The sequence below is a fragment of the Triticum urartu genome, chromosome 3A, assembly GCF_056163025.1.
Source record: "Triticum urartu cultivar PI428250 chromosome 3A, HENAU_Tu73, whole genome shotgun sequence".
In the NCBI taxonomy this organism is placed as follows: Eukaryota; Viridiplantae; Streptophyta; class Magnoliopsida; order Poales; family Poaceae; genus Triticum; species Triticum urartu.
The window spans coordinates 449,482,067-449,492,624 of record NC_141875.1 but is presented as its reverse complement, the minus strand read 5'-3'; the positions used below and the strand labels follow the sequence as shown (position 1 = coordinate 449,492,624).

The 10,558-nt window shown below is 46.8% G+C and overlaps 1 pseudogene across 1 annotated transcript; it reads left to right on the top strand.

Moving 5' to 3' along the window:
• The first annotated feature begins 8,386 nt into the window (after window positions 1-8,386).
• LOC125544309 (uncharacterized) lies at window positions 8,387-10,283 on the top strand (annotated as a pseudogene). The gene is made up of 2 exons (XR_015619078.1): window positions 8,387-8,787; window positions 8,870-10,283. The product of XR_015619078.1 is annotated as an uncharacterized LOC125544309 (transcript).
• Window positions 10,284-10,558: the final 275 nt, after the last annotated feature.

Below are 10,558 nucleotides of genomic sequence, written 5' to 3'. Positions count from 1 at the left end.
CCGGACTATTCCGGAACTCCTCGTGACATTCGAGATCTCATCCGGGACTCCAAACAACATTCGGTAATCACATACAAATCTTCCTAATAACCCTAGCGTCATCGAACCTTAAGTGTGTAGACCCTATAGGTTCGGGAACCATGCAGACATGACCAAGACAACTCTCCGGCCAATAACCAACAGCGGGATCTGGATACCCATGTCGGCTCCCACATGTTCCACGATGATCTCATCGGATGAACCACGATGTCGAGGATTCAAGCAATCCCGTATACAATTCCCTTTGTCAATCGGTACGTTACTTGCCCGAGATTCGATCGTCGGTATCCCAATACCTCGTTCAATCTCGTTACCGGCAAGTCACTTTACTCGTTGCGTAACACATCATCCCGTGACCAACCCTTAGTCACATTGAGCTCATTTTGAAGATGTCTTACCGAGTGGGCCCAGAGATACCTCTCCGTCATACGGAGTGACAAATCCCAGTCTCGATTCGTGCAAGCCCAACAGACACTTTCAGAGATACCCGTAGTGCACCTTTATAGTCACCCAGTTACGTTGTGACGTTTGGCACACCCAAAGTATTCCTACAGTATCCGGGAGTTGCACAATCTCATGGTCTAAGGAAAAGATACTTGACATTAGAATAGCTTTAGCAGACGAACTACACAATCTTGCGCTATGCTTAGGATTGGGTCTTGTCCATCACATCATTTTCCTAATGATGTGATCTCGTTATCAATGACATCCAATGTCCATGGTCAGGAAACCGTAACCATCTATTGATCAACGAGCTAGTCAACTAGAGGCTCACTAGGGACATGTTGTGGCCTATGTATTCACAAATGTATTACGATTTCCGGATAACACAATTATAGCATGAACAATAGACAATTATCATGAACAAGGAAATATAATAATAACCATTTTATTATTGCCTCTAAGGCATATTTCCAACAGTCTCCCACTTGCACTAGAGTCAATAATCTAGTTACATTGTGATGAATCGAACACCCATAGAGTTCTGGTGTTGATCATGTTTTGCTCGAGGAAGAGGTTTAGTCGACGGATCTGCGACATTCAGGTCCATATGCACTTTACAAATATCTATGTCTCCATTTTGAACATTTTCACGAATGGAGTTGAAGCGACGCTTGATATGCCTGGTGTTCCTGTGAAACCTGGGCTCCTTGGCAAGGGCAATAGCTCCAGTGTTGTCACAGAAGAGAGTCATCGGGCCCGACGCATTGGGAATAACTCCTAGGTCGGTAATGAACTCCTTCATCCAGATTGCTTCTTGTGCTGCCTCCGAGGCTGCCATGTACTCCGCTTCACATGTAGATCCCGCCACGATGCTTTGCTTGCAACTACACCAGCTGACTGCCCCACCATTCAAAATATACACGTATCCGTTTTGTGACTTGGAGTCATCCAGATCTGTGTCGAAGCTAGCATCGATGTAATCCTTTACGACGAGCTCTTCGTCACCTCCATAAACGAGAAACATATCCTTAGTCCTTTTCAGGTACTTCAAGATATTCTTGACCGCTGTCCAGTGTTCCATGCCGGGATTACTTTGGTACCTTCCTACCAAACTCACGGCAAGGTTTACATCAGGTCCGGTACACAACATGGCATACATAATAGACCCTATGGCTGAGGCATAGGGGACGACACTCATCTTTTCTCTATCTTCTGCCGTGGTTGGGCATTGAGCCGTGCTCAATCTCATACCTTGCAATACAGGCAAGAACCCCTTCTTGGACTGATCCATATTGAACTTTTTCAATATCTTGTCAAGGTACGTACTTTGTGAAAGACCAATGAGGCGTCTCAATCTATCTCTATAGATCTTGATGCCTAATATATAAGCAGCTTCTCCAAGGTCCTTCATTGAAAAACACTTGTTCAAGTAGGCCTTTATGCTTTCCAAGAATTCTATATCATTTCCCATCAATAGTATGTCATCCACATATAATATGAGAAATGCTACAGAGCTCCCACTCACTTTCTTGTAAACACAGACTTCTCCATAAGTCTGTGTAAACCCAAACGCTTTGATCATCTCATCAAATCGAATGTTCCAACTCCGAGAGGCTTGCACCAGCCCATAGATTGAGCGTTGGAGCTTGCACACCTTGTCAGCATTCTTAGGATCGGCAAAACCTTCCGGCTGCATCATATACAATTCTTCCTTAAGAAAACCATTAAGGAATGCCGTTTTGACGTCCATTTGCCATATCTCATAATCATAGAATGCGGCAATTGCTAACATGATTCGGACGGACTTCAACTTCGCTACGGGTGAGAAAGTCTCATCGTAGTCAACCCCTTGAACTTGTCGATAACCCTTAGCGACAAGCCAAGCCTTATAGATGGTCACATTACCATCTGTGTTTGTCTTCTTCTTAAAGATCTATTTATTTTCTATGGCTCGCCGATCAACGGGCAAGTCAGTCAAAGTCCATACTTCGTTTTCATACATGGATCCTATCTCGGATTTCATGGCTTCCAGCCATTTGTTGGAATCTGGGCCCGCCATCTCTTCTTCATAGTTCGAAGGTTCACCATTGTCTAACAACATGATTTCCAGGACAGGGTTGCCATACCACTCTGGTGCGGAACGTGTCCTTGTGGACCTACGAAGTTCAGTAGCAACTTGATCTGAAGTTTCATGATCATCATCATTTACTTCCTCTCTAGTCGGTGCAGGCACCTCAGGAACATTTTCTTGAGCTGCGCCACTCTCCGGTTCAAGAGGCAATACTTCATCAAGTTCTACTTTCCTCCCACTTACTTCTTTCGAGAGAAACTCTTTCTCTAGAAAGGATCCATTCTTGGCAACAAAGATCTTGCCTTCGGATCTGAGGTAGAAGGTATACCCAATAGTTTCTTTAGGGTATCCTATGAAGACGCATTTTTCCGATTTGGGTTCGAGCTTTTCAGGTTGAAGTTTCTTGACATAAGCATCGCATCCCCAAACTTTCAGAAACGACAGCTTAGGTTTCTTACCAAACCACAATTCATACGGTGTCGTCTCAACGGATTTCGACGGAGCCCTATTTAAAGTGAATGCGGCAGTCTCAATAGCATAACCCCAAAATGACAGCGGTAGATCGGTAAGAGACATCATAGATCGTACCATATCCAATAGAGTGCGATTACGACGTTTGGACACACCATTACACTGAGGTGTTCCAGGCGGCATGAGTTGTGAAACAATTCCATATTTCCTTAAGTGTGTGCCAAATTCGTGACTCAAATATTCTCCCCCACGATCTGATCGTAAGAACTTGATTTTCCTGTCACGTTGATTCTCAACCTCACTCTGAAATTCTTTGAACTTTTCAAAGGTCTCAGACTTGTGTTTCATTAAGTAGACATACCCATATCTACTCAAGTCATTAGTGAGGGTGAGAACATAACGATAGCCACAGCGAGCCTCAACACTCATTGGACTGCACACATCAGTATGTATGATTTCCAATAAGTTGGTTGCTCGCTCCATTGTTCCGGAGAACGGAGTCTTGGTCATTTTGCCCATGAGGCATGGTTCGCATGTGTCAAATGATTCATAATCAAGAGACTCCAAAAGTCCATCTGCATGGAGTTTCTTCATGCGTTTGACACCAATGTGACCAAGGCGGCAGTGCCACAAGTATGTGGGACTATCATTATCAACCTTACATCTTTTGGCATTCACACTATGAATATGTGTAACATCACGTTCGAGATTAAATAAGAATAAACCATTGACCAGCGGGGCATGACCATAAAATATGTCTCTCATATAAATAGAACAACCATTATTCTTAGATTTAAATGAGTAGCCATCTCGCATTAAACGATATCCAGATACAATGTTCATGCTCAAAGCTGGTACTAAATAACAATTATTGAGGTTTAAAACTAATCTCGTAGGTAAATGTAGAGGTAGCGTGCCGACGGCGATCACATCGACCTTGGAACCATTCCCGACGCGCATCGTCACCTCGTCCTTCGCCAGTCTTCGTTTATTCCGTAGTTCCTGTTTTGAGTTACAAATGTGAGCAACCGCACCGGTATCAAATACCCAGGAGCTAGTACGAGCGCTGGTTAGGTACACATCAATAACATGTATATCACATATACCTTTGGCATTGCCGGCCTTCTTATCCGCTAAGTACTTGGGGAAGTTCCGCTTCCAGTGACCGTTTCCCTTGCAATAAAAGCACTCAGTCTCAGGCTTGGGTCCATTCTTTGGCTTCTTCCCGGCAGCTTGCTTACCGGGCGCGGCAACTCCCTTGCCGTCCTTCTTGAAGTTCTTTTTACCCTTGCCTTTCTTGAACTTAGTGGTTTTATTCACCATCAACACTTGATGTTCCTTTTTGATTTCCACCTCCGCTGATTTTAGCATTGAATATACCTTAGGACTGGTCTTTTCCATCCCCTGCATATTGAAGTTCATCACAAAGCTCTTGTAGCTAGGTGGGAGCGACTGAAGGATTCTGTCAACGACTGCATCATCCGGGAGATTAACTCCCAGCTGAGACAAGCGGTTGTGCAACCCAAACATTTTGAGTATGTGCTCGCTGACGGAACTATTCTCCTCCATCTTACAACTATAGAACTTGTCGGAGACTTCATATCTCTCGACCCGGGCATGAGCTTGGAAAACCATTTTCAGCTCTTGGAACATCTCATATGCTCCGTGTTGCTCAAAACGCTTTTGGAGCCCCGGTTCTAAGCTGTAAAGCATGCCGCACTGAACCAGGGAGTAAGCATCACTACGTGTCTGCCAAGCGTTCATAACGTCTTGTTCTGCTGGGAAAACAGGTGGTTCACCTAGCGGTGCATCAAGGACATATGCTTTCCTGGCAGCTATGAGGATAATCCTCAGGTTACGAACCCAGTCCGTGTAGTTGCTGCCATCGTCTTTCAGCTTGGTTTTCTCTAGGAACGCGTTGAAGTTGAGGGCAACATTAGCGTGGGCCATTTGATCTACAAGACATATTGCAAATAATTTTAGACTATGTTCATGATAATTAAGTTCATCTAATCAAATTATTTAATGAACTCCCACTCAAATAGACATCCCTCTAGTCATCTAAGTGATACATGATCCGATTCAACTAGGCCGTGTCCGATCATCATGTGAGACGGACTAGTCATCATCGGTGAACATCTACATGTTGATCGTATCTTCTATACGACTCATGTTCGACTTTTCGGTCTTCCGTGTTCCGAGGCCATGTCTGTACATGCTAGGCTCGTCAAGTCAACCTAAGTGTATTGCGTGTGTAAATCTGGCTTACACCCGTTGTATGCGAACATTAGAACCTATCACACCCGATCATCACGTGGTGCTTCGGAACAACGGACCTTAGCAACGGTGCACAATTGGGGGGAACACTTTCTTGAAATTATTGTGAGGGATCATCTTATTTATGCTAACGTCGTTCTAAGTAAATAAGATATAAAACATGATAAACATCACATGCAATCAAATAGTGACATGATATGGCCAATATCATTTTGCTCCTTTTGATCTCCATCTTCGGGGCGCCATGATCATCATTGTCACCGGCATGACGCCATGACCTCCATCATCATGATCTCCATCATTGTGTCTTCATGAAGTTGTCTCGCCAACTATTACTTCTACTACTATGGCTAACAGTTAGCAATAAAGTAAAGTAATCACATGACATTTATGTTGACACCCAGGTCATAAATAAATTAAGACAACTTCTATGGCTCCTATCGGTTGTCATACTCATCGACATGCAAGTCGTGATTCCTATTACAAGAACATGATCAATCTCATACATCACATATATCATTCATCACATCCTTTTGGCCATATCACATCACACGGCATATGCTACAAAAACAAGTTAGACGTCCTCTAATTGTTGTTGCAAGTTTTTACGTGGCTGCTATAGGTTTCTAGCAAGAACGTTTCTTACCTACGCCAAAACCACAACGTGATATGCCAATTTCTATTTACCCTTCATAAGGACCCTTTTCATCGAATCCGATCCGACTAAAGTGGGAGAGACAGACACCCGCTAGCCACCTTATGCAACTAGTGCATGTCAGTCGGTGGAACCAGTCTCACGTAAGAGTACGTGTAAGGTTGGTCCGGGCCGCTCATCCCACGATGCCGCCGAATCAAGATAAGACTAGTGACGGCAAGTAAATTGACAAAATCGACGCCCACAACAACTTGTGTTCTACTCGTGCATAGAAACTACGCATAGACCTAGCTCATGATGCCACTGTTGGTGATCGTTGCAGAAATTAAAAAAATTTCTACGCATCACCAAGATCAATCTATGGAGTAACTAGCAACGAGAGGGGAGTGCATCTTCATACCCTTGAAGATCGCGAGTCGGAAGCATTGCAAGAACGCGGTTGGAGGAGTTGTACACGTAGCGATTCAGATCGCGGCCGAATCCGATCTAAGCACCGAACAACGGTGCCTCCACGTTCAACACACGTGCAGCCCGTTGACGTCTCCCGCGCCTTGATCCAGCAAGGAGGAGGAAAAGGTTGAGGAAGAAGGCTCCAACAGCAGCACGACGGCGTGGTGGTGATGGAGTGGCAGTTCTCCGGCAGGGCTTCGCCAAGCTCACGCGGAGGAGGAGAGGTATTGGAGAGGGGAGGGGCCGCGCCTTGGATGTGGTGCTGCAGCCCTCCCCTCGCCCCTCTATTTATAGGGAGAAGGGGGAAGGGGGGTCGGCCCCTCTAGATGAGATCTAGAGGGGGGGCGGCCAAGGGGGAGGGGGCTTGCCCCCCAAGCAAGGGGGGGCACCCCCCTTTAGGGTTCCCCCCAAACCCTAGGCGCATGGGCCCTAGTGGGGAATGGCGCCCAGCCCACTAGGGGCTAGTTCCCTTCCACCTACAGCCCATAAGGCCCTTCGGGGCAGGTGGACCCTCCCGGTGGACCCCCGGAACCCCTCTGGTGGTCCCGGTACAATACCGGTATATCCCCAAATATTTCCGGTGACCATATGATGACTTCCCATATATAAATCTTCATCTCCGGACTATTCCGGAACTCCTCGTGACGTCCGGGATCTCATCCGGGACTCCAAACAACATTCGGTAATCACATACAAATCTTCCTAATAACCCTAGCGTCATCGAACCTTAAGTGTGTAGACCCTACGGGTTCGGGAACCATGTAGACATGACCGAGACAACTCTCCGGCCAATAATCAACAGCGGGATCTGGATACCCATGTTGGCTCCCACATGTTCCACGATGATCTCATCGGATGAACCACGATGTCGAGGATTCAAGCAATCCCGTATACAATTCCCTTTGTCAATCGGTACGTTACTTGCCCGAGATTCGATCGTCGGTATCCCAATACCTCGTTCAATCTCGTTATCGGCAAGTCACTTTACTCGTTGCGTAACACATCATCCCGTGACCAACCCTTAGTCACATTGAGCTCATTTCGATGATGTCTTACCGAGTGGGCCCAGAGATACCTCTCCGTCATACGGAGTGACAAATCCCAATCTTGATTCGTGCAAGCCCAACAGACACTTTCAGAGATACCCGTAGTGCACCTTTATAGTCACCCAGTTACGTTGTGACGTTTGGCACACCCAAAGTATTCCTACAGTATCCGGGAGTTGCACAATCTCATGGTCTAAGGAAAAGATACTTGACATTAGAATAGCTTTAGCAGACGAACTACGCGATCTTGCGCTATGCTTAGGATTGGGTCTTGTCCATCACATCATTCTCCTAATGATGTGATCCCGTTATCAATGACATCCATGGTCAGAAAACCGTAACCATCTATTGATCAACGAGCTAGTCAACTAGAGGCTCACTAGGGACATGTTGTGGTCTATGTATTCACACATGTATTACGATTTCCGGATAACACAATTATAGCATGAATAATAGACAATTATCATGAACAAGGAAATATAATAATAACCATTTTATTATTGCCTCTAGGGCATATTTTCAACATGATCCGGGATGATGCTGGGGAGGTTATGTTGGCCCGTGCGGGACGGAAGGAGAATATTGCCAACCCTTTTGTTGCGGAAGCTACTGCCATGTCTGAGGCTGTCTCAATGGCAGCCGAGGTTGGTGCACTTCGGGTGATTTTCGAAACAGACTCAAAACTCCTGTCCGAAGCACTTGACTTCACCAAGGTGGACTCATCTCATTATGCGGCCATCATTGAAGATACTAAATTCCAGCTCAAAATGTGGTTCTTTCAACACTCTATTAGTGTATGTCGTCGTAGTGCAAAACTCTGTAGCACACGAACTAGCTAAAGTTGATCGTTGTTGCTTGTCAAACGACAGTGCTAGCTGAAACTCTATTGTACCGCCCTCAGTGGCTGTTTGTGTTTCGGATGATTTGCCCGTGCACCGTTAATTTATAAAGCTTTGCTTTACCCCAAAAAAAAAGCTCGGGGAGGAGCCAAGCTCTCCGGCCGGTGCGCCATGGGAACGGCCAAGCTCTCCGGCCGGTCCGCGAGCCTCCGTGCGGCGCCGGCCTCCTCCCACGAGCGCAGCAGCTCCGCCTGGATCTGGGGATGAGGTCGTGGGTTGTGTGGTGGCCGATGGGGCGCGGCCTCCGGTGTGGATCAGACGGAGCCCGTGGGTTTCGCGAGAGATGAGATGAGGTGAGGTCCGGTCCGTTCTCCGGCGCCGCCTGTCTTCTCCCCGGAACCAACTCGGACTCCGAAACAGACTCGTGCTCCCGTCTAAACGCTCTCGCGCGCCCCGCCCCGCCTGTCTCCTCCCCGTCCGCGATTTGGTTTCGTGGTATGAGCTCTATATATCTAGATCCGCCCCGACGCCCACAAGACCAGATCGATTGCGCTGATCTTTTGCCTCCGGTTTGTAGGATGTCTAAGCGACGACGCCGGAGCGAGGAGGGTGAGGCCAACTGCCATGACCGCAGCGGCAACAAGCACAAGAGCCTCTATCTGGTTCTAGACGACTGGCACAGGGGCTTCACCATCCGCAAGCTTGACGCTGGCAGCCCTGACCTAAGCCACCCGCCTGTCGTCCGGCTAGTGTCACCTGCGCGTGACCTTCCCATGGACTTTGCAGCACTGGGCGGCAACATCATAGCCACCAGCAACCAATATGCTGCCACCGTGGTCTTCGACACGGAAACTGCCGCTCTGGCCATGGGCAATCCCCTCCCTGATTCACTCCTCGATGCGGCCAACTACTTTCTCACCGCCGGCGACGCGCTGTTTGCGTTCGCCTACTACTTCATGAGGCGGCCTCAGTCCTTTCACGTCCTGACCACCACCAAGGACGACATGGACACTTTGTGCCCAAGCACTGACTGATCCTGGAAAAGCATGCCGGCTCCCTTCACCAAGGCTGAAAAGATTAAATCCTACGCCCTTCACCCGGACGGACACACCATATTTGTGTCTTCATACACCAGCGAGGTCATCGCTGGCACCTTCTCCTTTGACACCAAGAACTGTGAGTGGAGGCGCCATGGGGATTGGATGCTCCCTTTCGAACTCGAAGGCTACTTCGACGCCGAGCTAGATGCATGGGTTGGGCTACACCTAGATGGCTACATCTGCTCCTGCCAAGTTCCCTCCCTCAGCAGTAGCAGCAGCACATTGCAGCAGCCCAAATGGAAGATCGCCAAGGATCACAAGATGTGGAACCCATGGTATCAGTTGGCTAGAGGGCGAGGGCCTACTCTCACCTACATGGTCAACTCCAGGTTTTTCCTTGTTGATTGCCTGGCGGCCGATGGTTTAGAGTTCCAGGATGCTTTTGGTGACTCTTGTGGCTGCGTGCTTAACATGACCACGTTTCGTCTCAGCTACGATCGTGAGGGAAATCTGAAAATCAAAGACAGGAACACTACCTCTTGTCGCGTGTCTAAGCAACTCTCGACCTTCTCCCCCGTGGCCTTCTGGATGTAGCTACAGCCAAGGAAACTGCTCATGCTGTTTTTCATTTATTTAGCTGTATGTAATGCATACTAGTTATGTTCATCGTCCTATCTGTAAATTACTCCCTCCATTTTTCTATATACAAGGCCACTTTGTAAATTGGGTCCAACTCTGACCATCGATTTGAGCAACAAAATATATGTTATATGCCACACAAAGCATTGGCATATACCACATATTTTGTTGCTCATACTGATGATCAAAGTTAAACCCAAATTATGAAATGGCCTTGTATAGAAAAAGAGAGGGAGTATGATTTGAATCAATAAAAAGCAAACCGGTTATTGTGTGGAACCTTTCGGAGCTCTTAATTGTTAATTCTGCAAATGCAGAAACCGAGCAATGGATGTCTATAACTATGAGAAATTAAACAAGGAAAGTTAAACAAAGCGTAATGTGAGTTGTTCATAATTCGCAAACATTTACTTATTTATTATATGGACTGGAGAATGTTAATTCATGGCCGCTTTCTTTCCTTGACATGGTAGTACGTACAGTCTCCTGCCCATAAGTCCAAGAATATGTTAAATTTGGAACCATCTTTAGGATTCAGATTTGTGTTTCATAAAAGAACACACTCAGGTTTTGGAATCGCTTTATGG